The sequence below is a fragment of the Lissotriton vulgaris genome, unplaced genomic scaffold, assembly GCF_964263255.1.
Source record: "Lissotriton vulgaris unplaced genomic scaffold, aLisVul1.2 SCAFFOLD_714, whole genome shotgun sequence".
Lineage (NCBI taxonomy): Eukaryota > Metazoa > Chordata > Amphibia > Caudata > Salamandridae > Lissotriton > Lissotriton vulgaris.
Window position 1 is genome coordinate 662,045 of NW_028248223.1, and position 13,714 is coordinate 675,758.

At 33.7% G+C, this 13,714-nt stretch overlaps 10 non-coding genes across 10 annotated transcripts; 5 read left to right on the forward strand and 5 right to left on the reverse strand.

Annotated features, from left to right (window-relative positions):
• Window positions 1–313: 313 nt before the first annotated feature.
• TRNAQ-CUG (transfer RNA glutamine (anticodon CUG)) lies at window positions 314–385 on the reverse strand. The gene has a single exon. It is a non-coding gene; the product is annotated as a tRNA-Gln (tRNA).
• Window positions 386–1,932: 1,547 nt separating this feature from the next.
• Window positions 1,933–2,004, forward strand: TRNAQ-UUG (transfer RNA glutamine (anticodon UUG)). Its single transcript has one exon. It is a non-coding gene; the product is annotated as a tRNA-Gln (tRNA).
• An 826-nt stretch (window positions 2,005–2,830) lies between these two features.
• On the reverse strand, window positions 2,831–2,902 carry TRNAQ-CUG (transfer RNA glutamine (anticodon CUG)). Its single transcript has one exon. It is a non-coding gene; the product is annotated as a tRNA-Gln (tRNA).
• Window positions 2,903–4,449: 1,547 nt separating this feature from the next.
• Window positions 4,450–4,521, forward strand: TRNAQ-UUG (transfer RNA glutamine (anticodon UUG)). The gene has a single exon. It is a non-coding gene; the product is annotated as a tRNA-Gln (tRNA).
• Window positions 4,522–5,347: 826 nt separating this feature from the next.
• Window positions 5,348–5,419, reverse strand: TRNAQ-CUG (transfer RNA glutamine (anticodon CUG)). Its single transcript has one exon. It is a non-coding gene; the product is annotated as a tRNA-Gln (tRNA).
• Window positions 5,420–6,966: 1,547 nt separating this feature from the next.
• Window positions 6,967–7,038, forward strand: TRNAQ-UUG (transfer RNA glutamine (anticodon UUG)). The gene has a single exon. It is a non-coding gene; the product is annotated as a tRNA-Gln (tRNA).
• Window positions 7,039–9,482: 2,444 nt separating this feature from the next.
• Window positions 9,483–9,554, forward strand: TRNAQ-UUG (transfer RNA glutamine (anticodon UUG)). Its single transcript has one exon. It is a non-coding gene; the product is annotated as a tRNA-Gln (tRNA).
• An 826-nt stretch (window positions 9,555–10,380) lies between these two features.
• Window positions 10,381–10,452, reverse strand: TRNAQ-CUG (transfer RNA glutamine (anticodon CUG)). Its single transcript has one exon. It is a non-coding gene; the product is annotated as a tRNA-Gln (tRNA).
• Window positions 10,453–11,999: 1,547 nt separating this feature from the next.
• Window positions 12,000–12,071, forward strand: TRNAQ-UUG (transfer RNA glutamine (anticodon UUG)). Its single transcript has one exon. It is a non-coding gene; the product is annotated as a tRNA-Gln (tRNA).
• An 826-nt stretch (window positions 12,072–12,897) lies between these two features.
• On the reverse strand, window positions 12,898–12,969 carry TRNAQ-CUG (transfer RNA glutamine (anticodon CUG)). The gene has a single exon. It is a non-coding gene; the product is annotated as a tRNA-Gln (tRNA).
• Window positions 12,970–13,714: the final 745 nt, after the last annotated feature.

The window sequence follows — 13,714 nt, forward strand, 5'->3', positions numbered from 1 at the left end:
GTCAAGAATGTTGTCAGATAAGAAATCAGCAAAATTAACTATCTTATTACTGATCATACAGATGAGAAAGAAAAAGAAACTCTTGCTCAAATTGTGGATGGGAAAGAACAGTTTTTAGTTTTCAGCTTCTGTACTTATGTTTATGATTAATTCATTTCTTTATATTGTATTATCGCTATCTAGATGGATATAGCCATGTATACATAGATACATACTTATACGTTGATAAGTTTCAGTATAAAGCTTTGACGTTATGTTTTTCCAAGTCCAAATTCTAAGAAATTAGTGAAATATTAAATCTCATAATTCAAGCAGGTCCCACCGAGATTTGAACTCGGATCGCTGGATTCAGAGTCCAGAGTGCTAACCATTACACCATGGAACCCAGCCATACACGAGAGCTTTTTCCATTGAGACAAAAGAGAGCGCATCAGTGCGGGGGCTTTTCTTACATTGATGAAAAGATATCTCAGTTGAATGCTCATAGTGTAAAGAGCGATAATATGATTTGATTCTTTTCAGCTACATTCTCCATAACAGTGTTAAATGTGCAAACGTTTATCAGGACATGCAATTTACAAAATAATGATCATCTTTGACTGAAGAATATTAAAACATTCTACATTTCCAAACTACTACATCCATTTCTCTGTCTCTCACATGGGTGGCTCCAAAGAGCAATGGTTGGCACTTTGGACTTTGCATGCAAAGGTACCAGTCCAATTCTTTGAGGTACTTCTTTACTACTCTTGACCTTTTCCATTTCTGTCATCTTTGTTTATTGATAGCTCTAATCCAACACCAGTAGGTTGAAAGAGACAAATATTGACTCCTTTCAAAATGTCCAACAGCTTGAACAAGTTACAGAAATACGAACTTTATAATACTTTTACATCACATTCCTAGACAAAATAGTGTGACATTACAAAATCCTATCCTGTTTTTCTCAAATGCATTTCAGAGGGCTGATTCCCAGCATTCCTTTTTGAAGATTTCCACACTATTGATAAGGCGAATATAGCACATTTTGAAAGAGATGTTTTCTTAAATCAAACCTAGAGAACCACAATGACGGTATCATTCAGATAGTAGAAATGTTTTTTGTATATTAGTATGGAAGTTGTGAAATAAAACATTTCTCATGCTGATTTTCAACAGTCGATCTGCAATCATGAAATATAAGCTTTTGCTTGGAGGCCTCAAAGGTACTGATCTAATTTTCTTTTTTAAAATTATTCACAGATCGTATGATATGCTTTGTACAAATCAACTATGTTGTTAGATCAAAATTGATTAAAAAGTGACTATCTCAATTTCAGGACATATAGAAGAGGAAGGAGAAGGCGCTCATGTTTCAAATGCTGAGAGGCAACAACTGTTCATTATTTTCACCTCTATTAATTATATGTATTTTTATAATGTATATATTTACACTTTCCGATAAATATACATAGACATATAGCGATATATAGGGAGATACATACATATAAGTTGATACGTACAAGTTTATAAGTAAATGAGATGTTTTTCCAATTAATACTTCTAAGAACTGAATGGAAACAAAATCGTAAAGTTTAGATAAGTCCCACTGAGCTTTGTACTTAGATCCCTGTTTTCAGAGTCCAGATTGACAAGCATAACACCATCAACCCACCTGTACCAGGTTGAGCTTTCCGTTTTGACAGAAGAGATTGCATTCACAGGGAAATCTTAATTTTTATTGCAAAATCTTATCTCACATAAAAAGTACTGTTCAACAGAGTCATAGCGTTACTTGAGTCCTTTGTGCAACATACTTCCCTAACATAGTTCAATGGGCAAAAGTTGAACAGAATAGAAAAGTAATACAATTCTGTTTGTCTTTGACTGTAGAAAATAAAAAATGTGAAATGTCCACATTGCTGCAGCAATTTGCTCCCCTGTCACATGGGAGGTTCCATGGTGTAATGGTTAGCACTTTGGACTTTGAATCCAAGGATCCGAGTTCAAATCTCGGTGGGACCACTTTCATGACTTATGACCAAATCTTTTTCTGTCAAGTGTATTCATAAATATCATAAATCTAACACGGGTAGAGTGAAACATTAATTTATTGATAGTATTTTAAAAGTCTATTTGATGTGAGCAAATTATAGAACTTTTAGAAAACATGGAAATTAAATGGCTCAAAATAATGAGACATTTTGTGAGCTGACTCTGTTTTCTCAAACTCATCACAAGGGGCTGATGCAAGATATTACTTGTTTAAATCTTACTGTTATTGATAAGGGGAACAAGGAACTTTTTTAATTGGAAAGCCTTCATTAAAAGAAAACTTGAGGAATCAAATTGTGTATTTTGGGGGCAGAAGAGATGAACTTTTAAATAACAATCTTGAAATTCAGACACACAGATATTTACACTCTGTTTTTCTAAAGTAAATCCATAACCATGAAGTAGAATCTTTCGAAAGACATGTCAGATGTATTAATCTGAATTCCTCTTTCAAAGAAATGCACAATTAAATGCACTGTGTAAGTCAAGAATGTTGTCAGATAAGAAATCAGCAAAATTAACTATCTTATTACTGATCATACAGATGAGAAAGAAAAAGAACCTCTTGCTCAAATTGTGGATGGGAAAGAACAGTTTTTAGTTTTCAGCTTCTGTACTTATGTTTATGATTAATTCATTTCTTTATATTGTATTATCGCTATCTAGATGGATATAGCCATGTATACATAGATACATACTTATACGTTGATAAGTTTCAGTATAAAGCTTTGACGTTATGTTTTTCCAAGTCCAAATTCTAAGAAATTAGTGAAATATTAAATCTCATAATTCAAGCAGGTCCCACCGAGATTTGAACTCGGATCGCTGGATTCAGAGTCCAGAGTGCTAACCATTACACCATGGAACCCAGCCATACACGAGAGCTTTTTCCATTGAGACAAAAGAGAGCGCATCAGTGCGGGGGCTTTTCTTACATTGATGAAAAGATATCTCAGTTGAATGCTCATAGTGTAAAGAGCGATAATATGATTTGATTCTTTTCAGCTACATTCTCCATAACAGTGTTAAATGTGCAAACGTTTATCAGGACATGCAATTTACAAAATAATGATCATCTTTGACTGAAGAATATTAAAACATTCTACATTTCCAAACTACTACATCCATTTCTCTGTCTCTCACATGGGTGGCTCCAAAGAGCAATGGTTGGCACTTTGGACTTTGCATGCAAAGGTACCAGTCCAATTCTTTGAGGTACTTCTTTACTACTCTTGACCTTTTCCATTTCTGTCATCTTTGTTTATTGATAGCTCTAATCCAACACCAGTAGGTTGAAAGAGACAAATATTGACTCCTTTCAAAATGTCCAACAGCTTGAACAAGTTACAGAAATACGAACTTTATAATACTTTTACATCACATTCCTAGACAAAATAGTGTGACATTACAAAATCCTATCCTGTTTTTCTCAAATGCATTTCAGAGGGCTGATTCCCAGCATTCCTTTTTGAAGATTTCCACACTATTGATAAGGCGAATATAGCACATTTTGAAAGAGATGTTTTCTTAAATCAAACCTAGAGAACCACAATGACGGTATCATTCAGATAGTAGAAATGTTTTTTGTATATTAGTATGGAAGTTGTGAAATAAAACATTTCTCATGCTGATTTTCAACAGTCGATCTGCAATCATGAAATATAAGCTTTTGCTTGGAGGCCTCAAAGGTACTGATCTAATTTTCTTTTTTAAAATTATTCACAGATCGTATGATATGCTTTGTACAAATCAACTATGTTGTTAGATCAAAATTGATTAAAAAGTGACTATCTCAATTTCAGGACATATAGAAGAGGAAGGAGAAGGCGCTCATGTTTCAAATGCGGAGAGGCAACAACTGTTCATTATTTTCACCTCTATTAATTATATGTATTTTTATAATGTATATATTTACATTTTCCGATAAATATACATAGACATATAGCGATATATAGGGAGATACATACATATAAGTTGATACGTACAAGTTTATAAGTAAATGAGATGTTTTTCCAATTAATACTTCTAAGAACTGAATGGAAACAAAATCGTAAAGTTTAGATAAGTCCCACTGAGCTTTGTACTTAGATCCCTGTTTTCAGAGTCCAGATTGACAAGCATAACACCATCAACCCACCTGTACCAGGTTGAGCTTTCCGTTTTGACAGAAGAGATTGCATTCACAGGGAAATCTTAATTTTTATTGCAAAATCTTATCTCACATAAAAAGTACTGTTCAACAGAGTCATAGCGTTACTTGAGTCCTTTGTGCAACATACTTCCCTAACATAGTTCAATGGGCAAAAGTTGAACAGAATAGAAAAGTAATACAATTCTGTTTGTCTTTGACTGTAGAAAATAAAAAATGTGAAATGTCCACATTGCTGCAGCAATTTGCTCCCCTGTCACATGGGAGGTTCCATGGTGTAATGGTTAGCACTTTGGACTTTGAATCCAAGGATCCGAGTTCAAATCTCGGTGGGACCACTTTCATGACTTATGACCAAATCTTTTTCTGTCAAGTGTATTCATAAATATCATAAATCTAACACGGGTAGAGTGAAACATTAATTTATTGATAGTATTTTAAAAGTCTATTTGATGTGAGCAAATTATAGAACTTTTAGAAAACATGGAAATTAAATGGCTCAAAATAATGAGACATTTTGTGAGCTGACTCTGTTTTCTCAAACTCATCACAAGGGGCTGATGCAAGATATTACTTGTTTAAATCTTACTGTTATTGATAAGGGGAACAAGGAACTTTTTTAATTGGAAAGCCTTCATTAAAAGAAAACTTGAGGAATCAAATTGTGTATTTTGGGGGCAGAAGAGATGAACTTTTAAATAACAATCTTGAAATTCAGACACACAGATATTTACACTCTGTTTTTCTAAAGTAAATCCATAACCATGAAGTAGAATCTTTCGAAAGACATGTCAGATGTATTAATCTGAATTCCTCTTTCAAAGAAATGCACAATTAAATGCACTGTGTAAGTCAAGAATGTTGTCAGATAAGAAATCAGCAAAATTAACTATCTTATTACTGATCATACAGATGAGAAAGAAAAAGAACCTCTTGCTCAAATTGTGGATGGGAAAGAACAGTTTTTAGTTTTCAGCTTCTGTACTTATGTTTATGATTAATTCATTTCTTTATATTGTATTATCGCTATCTAGATGGATATAGCCATGTATACATAGATACATACTTATACGTTGATAAGTTTCAGTATAAAGCTTTGACGTTATGTTTTTCCAAGTCCAAATTCTAAGAAATTAGTGAAATATTAAATCTCATAATTCAAGCAGGTCCCACCGAGATTTTAACTCGGATCGCTGGATTCAGAGTCCAGAGTGCTAACCATTACACCATGGAACCCCGCCATACATGAGGGCTTTTTCCATTGAGACAAAAGAGAGCGCATCAGTGCGGGGGCTTTTCTTACATTGATGAAAAGATATCTCAGTTGAATGCTCATAGTGTAAAGAGCGATAATGTGATTTGATTCTTTTCAGCTACATTCTCCATAACAGTGTTAAATGTGCAAACGTTTATCAGGACATGCAATTTACAAAATAATGATCATCTTTGACTGAAGAATATTAAAACATTCTACATTTCCAAACTACTACATCCATTTCTCTGTCTCTCACATGGGTGGCTCCAAAGAGCAATGGTTGGCACTTTGGACTTTGCATGCAAAGGTACCAGTCCAATTCTTTGAGGTACTTCTTTACTACTCTTGACCTTTTCCATTTCTGTCATCTTTGTTTATTGATAGCTCTAATCCAACACCAGTAGGTTGAAAGAGACAAATATTGACTCCTTTCAAAATGTCCAACAGCTTGAACAAGTTACAGAAATACGAACTTTATAATACTTTTACATCACATTCCTAGACAAAATTGTGTGACATTACAAAATCCTATCCTGTTTTTCTCACATGCATTTCAGAGGGCTGATTCCCAGCATTCCTTTTTGAAGATTTCCACACTATTGATAAGGCGAATATAGCACATTTTGAAAGAGATGTTTTCTTAAATCAAACCTAGAGAACCACAATGACGGTATCATTCAGATAGTAGAAATGTTTTTTGTATATTAGTATGGAAGTTGTGAAATAAAATATTTCTCATGCTGATTTTCAACAGTCGATCTGCAATCATGAAATATAAGCTTTTGCTTGGAGGCCTCAAAGGTACTGATCTAATTTTCTTTTTTAAAATTATTCACAGATCGTATGATATGCTTTGTACAAATCAACTATGTTGTTAGATCAAAATTGATTAAAAAGTGACTATCTCAATTTCAGGACATATAGACGAGGAAGGAGAAGGCGCTCATGTTTCAAATGCGGAGAGGCAACAACTGTTCATTATTTTCACCTCTATTAATTATATGTATTTTTATAATGTATATATTTATATTTTCCGATAAATATACATAGACATATAGCGATATATAGGGAGATACATACATATAAGTTGATACGTACAAGTTTATAAGTAAATGAGATGTTTTTCCAATTAATACTTCTAAGAACTGAATGGAAACAAAATCGTAAAGTTTAGATAAGTCCCACTGAGCTTTGTACTTAGATCCCTGTTTTCAGAGTCCAGATTGACAAGCATAACACCATCAACCCACCTGTACCAGGTTGAGCTTTCCGTTTTGACAGAAGAGATTGCATTCACAGGGAAATCTTAATTTTTATTGCAAAATCTTATCTCACATAAAAAGTACTGTTCAACAGAGTCATAGCGTTACTTGAGTCCTTTGTGCAACATACTTCCCTAACATAGTTCAATGGGCAAAAGTTGAACAGAATAGAAAAGTAATACAATTCTGTTTGTCTTTGACTGTAGAAAATAAAAAATGTGAAATGTCCACATTGCTGCAGCAATTTGCTCCCCTGTCACATGGGAGGTTCCATGGTGTAATGGTTAGCACTTTGGACTTTGAATCCAAGGATCTGAGTTCAAATCTCGGTGGGACCACTTTCATGACTTATGACCAAATCTTTTTCTGTCAAGTGTATTCATAAATATCATAAATCTAACACGGGTAGAGTGAAACATTAATTTATTGATTGTATTTTAAAAGTCTATTTGATGTGAGCAAATTATAGAACTTTTAGAAAACATGGAAATTAAATGGCTCAAAATAATGAGACATTTTGTGAGCTGACTCTGTTTTCTCAAACTCATCACAAGGGGCTGATGCAAGATATTACTTGTTTAAATCTTACTGTTATTGATAAGGGGAACAAGGAACTTTTTTAATTGGAAAGCCTTCATTAAAAGAAAACTTGAGGAAACAAATTGTGTATTTTGGGGGCAGAAGAGATGAACTTTTAAATAACAATCTTGAAATTCAGACACACAGATATTTACACTCTGTTTTTCTAAAGTAAATCCATAACCATGAAGTAGAATCTTTCGAAAGACATGTCAGATGTATTAATCTGAATTTCTCTTTCAAAGAAATGCACAATTAAATGCACTGTGTAAGTCAAGAATGTTGTCAGATAAGAAATCAGCAAAATTAACTATCTTATTACTGATCATACAGATGAGAAAGAAAAAGAACCTCTTGCTCAAATTGTGGATTGGAAAGAACAGTTTTTAGTTTTCAGCTTCTGTACTTATGTTTATGATTAATTAATTTCTTTATATTGTATTATCGCTATCTAGATGGATATAACCATGTATACATAGATACATACTTATACGTTGATAAGTTTCAGTATAAAGCTTTGACGTTATGTTTTTCCAAGTCCAAATTCTAAGAAATTAGTGAAATATTAAATCTCATAATTCAAGCAGGTCCCACCGAGATTTGAACTCGGATCGCTGTATTCAGAGTCCAGAGTGCTAACCATTACACCATGGAACCCCGCCATACATGAGGGCTTTTTCCATTGAGACAAAAGAGAGCGCATCAGTGCGGGGGCTTTTCTTACATTGATGAAAAGATATCTCAGTTGAATGCTCATAGTGTAAAGAGCGATAATGTGATTTGATTCTTTTCAGCTACATTCTTCATAACAGTGTTAAATGTGCAAACGTTTATCAGGGCATGCAATTTACAAAATAATGATCATCTTTGACTGAAGAATATTAAAACATTCTACATTTCCAAACTACTACATCCATTTCTCTGTCTCTCACATGGGTGGCTCCAAAGAGCAATGGTTGGCACTTTGGACTTTGCATGCAAAGGTACCAGTCCAATTCTTTGAGGTACTTCTTTACTACTCTTGACCTTTTCCATTTCTGTCATCTTTGTTTATTTATAGCTCTAATCCAACACCAGTAGGTTGAAAGAGACAAATATTGACTCCTTTCAAAATGTCCAACAGCTTGAACAAGTTACAGAAATACGAACTTTATAATACTTTTACATCACATTCCTAGACAAAGTAGTGTGACATTACAAAATCCTATCCTGTTTTTCTCACATGCATTTCAGAGGGCTGATTCCCAGCATTCCTTTTTGAAGATTTCCACACTATTGATAAGGCGAATATAGCACATTTTGAAAGAGATGTTTTCTTAAATCAAACCTAGAGAACCACAATGACGGTATCATTCAGATAGTAGAAATGTTTTTTGTATATTAGTATGGAAGTTGTGAAATAAAACATTTCTCATGCTGATTTTCAACAGTCGATCTGCAATCATGAAATATAAGCTTTTGCTTGGAGGCCTCAAAGGTACTGATCTAATTTTCTTTTTTAAATTATTCACAGATCGTATGATATGCTTTGTACAAATCAACTATGTTGTTAGATCATAATTGATTAAAAAGTGACTATCTCAATTTCAGGACATATAGAAGAGGAAGGAGAAGGCGCTCATGTTTCAAATGCGGAGAGGCAACAACTGTTCATTATTTTCACCTCTATTAATTATATGTATTTTCATAATGTATATATTTATATTTTCCGATAAATATACATAGACATATAGCGATATATAGGGAGATACATACATATAAGTTGATACGTACAAGTTTATAAGTAAATGAGATGTTTTTCCAATTAATACTTCTAAGAACTGAATGGAAACAAAATCGTAAAGTTTAGATAAGTCCCACTGAGCTTTGTTCTTAGATCCCTGTTTTCAGAGTCCAGATTGACAAGCATAACACCATCAACCCACCTGTACCAGGTTGAGCTTTCCGTTTTGACAGAAGAGATTGCATTCACAGGGAAATCTTAATTTTTATTGCAAAATCTTATCTCACATAAAAAGTACTGTTCAACAGAGTCATAGCGTTACTTGAGTCCTTTGTGCAACATACTTCCCTAACATAGTTCAATGGGCAAAAGTTGAACAGAATAGAAAAGTAATACAATTCTGTTTGTCTTTGACTGTAGAAAATAAAAAATGTGAAATGTCCACATTGCTGCAGCAATTTGCTCCCCTGTCACATGGGAGGTTCCATGGTGTAATGGTTAGCACTTTGGACTTTGAATCCAAGGATCCGAGTTCAAATCTTGGTGGGACCACTTTCATGACTTATGACCAAATCTTTTTCTGTCAAGTGTATTCATAAATATCATAAATCTAACACGGGTAGAGTGAAACATTAATTTATTGATTGTATTTTAAAAGTCTATTTGATGTGAGCAAATTATAGAACTTTTAGAAAACATGGAAATTAAATGGCTCAAAATAATGAGACATTTTGTGAGCTGACTCTGTTTTCTCAAACTCATCACAAGGGGCTGATGCAAGATATTACTTGTTTAAATCTTACTGTTATTGATAAGTGGAACAAGGAACTTTTTTAATTGGAAAGCCTTCATTAAAAGAAAACTTGAGGAATCAAATTGTGTATTTTGGGGGCAGAAGAGATGAACTTTTAAATAACAATCTTGAAATTCAGACACACAGATATTTACACTCTATTTTTCTAAAGTAAATCCATAACCATGAAGTAGAATCTTTCGAAAGACATGTCAGATGTATTAATCTGAATTCCTCTTTCAAAGAAATGCACAATTAAATGCACTGTGTAAGTCAAGAATGTTGTCAGATAAGAAATCAGCAAAATTAACTATCTTATTACTGATCATACAGATGAGAAAGAAAAAGTACCTCTTGCTCAAATTGTGGATGGGAAAGAACAGTTTTTAGCTTTCAGCTCCTGTACTTATGTTTATGATTAATTCATTTCTTTATATTGTAATATCGCTATCTAGATGGATATAGCCATGTATACATAGATACATACTTATACGTTGATAAGTTTCAGTATAAAGCTTTGACGTTATGTTTTTCCAAGTCCAAATTCTAAGAAATTAGTGAAATATTAAATCTCATAATTCAAGCAGGTCCCACCGAGATTTGAACTCGGATCGCTGGATTCAGAGTCCAGAGTGCTAACCATTACACCATGGAACCCCGCCATACATGAGGGCTTTTTCCATTGAGACAAAAGAGAGCGCATCAGTGCGGGGGCTTTTCTTACATTGATGAAAAGATATCTCAGTTGAATGCTCATAGTGTAAAGAGCGATAATGTGATTTGATTCTTTTCAGCTACATTCTTCATAACAGTGTTAAATGTGCAAACGTTTATCAGGGCATGCAATTTACAAAATAATGATCATCTTTGACTGAAGAATATTAAAACATTCTACATTTCCAAACTACTACATCCATTTCTCTGTCTCTCACATGGGTGGCTCCAAAGAGCAATGGTTGGCACTTTGGACTTTGCATGCAAAGGTACCAGTCCAATTCTTTGAGGTACTTCTTTACTACTCTTGACCTTTTCCATTTCTGTCATCTTTGTTTATTTATAGCTCTAATCCAACACCAGTAGGTTGAAAGAGACAAATATTGACTCCTTTCAAAATGTCCAACAGCTTGAACAAGTTACAGAAATACGAACTTTATAATACTTTTACATCACATTCCTAGACAAAGTAGTGTGACATTACAAAATCCTATCCTGTTTTTCTCACATGCATTTCAGAGGGCTGATTCCCAGCATTCCTTTTTGAAGATTTCCACACTATTGATAAGGCGAATATAGCACATTTTGAAAGAGATGTTTTCTTAAATCAAACCTAGAGAACCACAATGACGGTATCATTCAGATAGTAGAAATGTTTTTTGTATATTAGTATGGAAGTTGTGAAATAAAACATTTCTCATGCTGATTTTCAACAGTCGATCTGCAATCATGAAATATAAGCTTTTGCTTGGAGGCCTCAAAGGCACTGATCTAATTTTCTTTTTTTAAATTATTCACAGATCGTATGATATGCTTTGTACAAATCAACTATGTTGTTAGATCAAAATTGATTAAAAAGTGACTATCTCAATTTCAGGACATATAGAAGAGGAAGGAGAAGGCGCTCATGTTTCAAATGCAGAGAGGCAACAACTGTTCATTATTTTCACCTCTATTAATTATATGTATTTTCATAATGTATATATTTATATTTTCCGATAAATATACATAGACATATAGCGATATATAGGGAGATACATACATATAAGTTGATACGTACAAGTTTATAAGTAAATGAGATGTTTTTCCAATTAATACTTCTAAGAACTGAATGGAAACAAAATCGTAAAGTTTAGATAAGTCCCACTGAGCTTTGTACTTAGATCCCTGTTTTCAGAGTCCAGATTGACAAGCATAACACCATCAACCCACCTGTACCAGGTTGAGCTTTCCGTTTTGACAGAAGAGATTGCATTCACAGGGAAATCTTAATTTTTATTGCAAAATCTTATCTCACATAAAAAGTACTGTTCAACAGAGTCATAGCGTTACTTGAGTCTTTTGTGCAACATACTTCCCTAACATAGTTCAATGGGCAAAAGTTGAACAGAATAGAAAAGTAATACAATTCTGTTTGTCTTTGACTGTAGAAAATAAAAAATGTGAAATGTCCACATTGCTGCAGCAATTTGCTCCCCTGTCACATGGGAGGTTCCATGGTGTAATGGTTAGCACTTTGGACTTTGAATCCAAGGATCCGAGTTCAAATCTCGGTGGGACCACTTTCATGACTTATGACCAAATCTTTTTCTGTCAAGTGTATTCATAAATATCATAAATCTAACACGGGTAGAGTGAAACATTAATTTATTGATTGTATTTTAAAAGTCTATTTGATGTGAGCAAATTATAGAACTTTTAGAAAACATGGAAATTAAATGGCTCAAAATAATGAGACATTTTGTGAGCTGACTCTGTTTTCTCAAACTCATCACAAGGGGCTGATGCAAGACATTACTTGTTTAAATCTTACTGTTATTGATAAGGGGAACAAGGAACTTTTTTAATTGGAAAGCCTTCATTAAAAGAAAACTTGAGGAATCAAATTGTGTATTTTGGGGGCAGAAGAGATGAACTTTTAAATAACAATCTTGAAATTCAGACACACAGATATTTACACTCTGTTTTTCTAAAGTAAATCCATAACCATGAAGTAGAATCTTTCGAAAGACATGTCAGATGTATTAATCTGAATTCCTCTTTCAAAGAAATGCACAATTAAATGCACTGTGTAAGTCAAGAATGTTGTCAGATAAGAAATCAGCAAAATTAACTATCTTATTACTGATCATACAGATGAGAAAGAAAAAGAACCTCTTGCTCAAATTGTGGATGGGAAAGAACAGTTTTTAGTTTTCAGCTTCTGTACTTATGTTTATGATTAATTCATTTCTTTATATTGTATTATCGCTATCTAGATGGATATAGCCATGTATACATAGATACATACTTATACGTTGATAAGTTTCAGTATAAAGCTTTGACGTTATGTTTTTCCAAGTCCAAATTCTAAGAAATTAGTGAAATATTAAATCTCATAATTCAAGCAGGTCCCACCGAGATTTGAACTCGGATCGCTGGATTCAGAGTCCAGAGTGCTAACCATTACACCATGGAACCCCGCCATACATGAGGGCTTTTTCCATTGAGACAAAAGAGAGCGCATCAGTGCGGGGGCTTTTCTTACATTGATGAAAAGATATCTCAGTTGAATGCTCATAGTGTAAAGAGCGATAATGTGATTTGATTCTTTTCAGCTACATTCTCCATAACAGTGTTAAATGTGCAAACGTTTATCAGGACATGCAATTTACAAAATAATGATCATCTTTGACTGAAGAATATTAAAACATTCTACATTTCCAAACTACTACATCCATTTCTCTGTCTCTCACATGGGTGGCTCCAAAGAGCAATGGTTGGCACTTTGGACTTTGCATGCAAAGGTACCAGTCCAATTCTTTGAGGTACTTCTTTACTACTCTTGACCTTTTCCATTTCTGTCATCTTTGTTTATTGATAGCTCTAATCCAACACCAGTAGGTTGAAAGAGACAAATATTGACTCCTTTCAAAATGTCCAACAGCTTGAACAAGTTACAGAAATACGAACTTTATAATACTTTTACATCACATTCCTAGACAAAATAGTGTGACATTACAAAATCCTATCCTGTTTTTCTCAAATGCATTTCAGAGGGCTGATTCCCAGCATTCCTTTTTGAAGATTTCCACACTATTGATAAGGCGAATATAGCACATTTTGAAAGAGATGTTTTCTTAAATCAAACCTAGAGAACCACAATGACGGTATCATTCAGATAGTAGAAATGTTTTTTGTATATTAGTATGGAAGTTGTGAAATA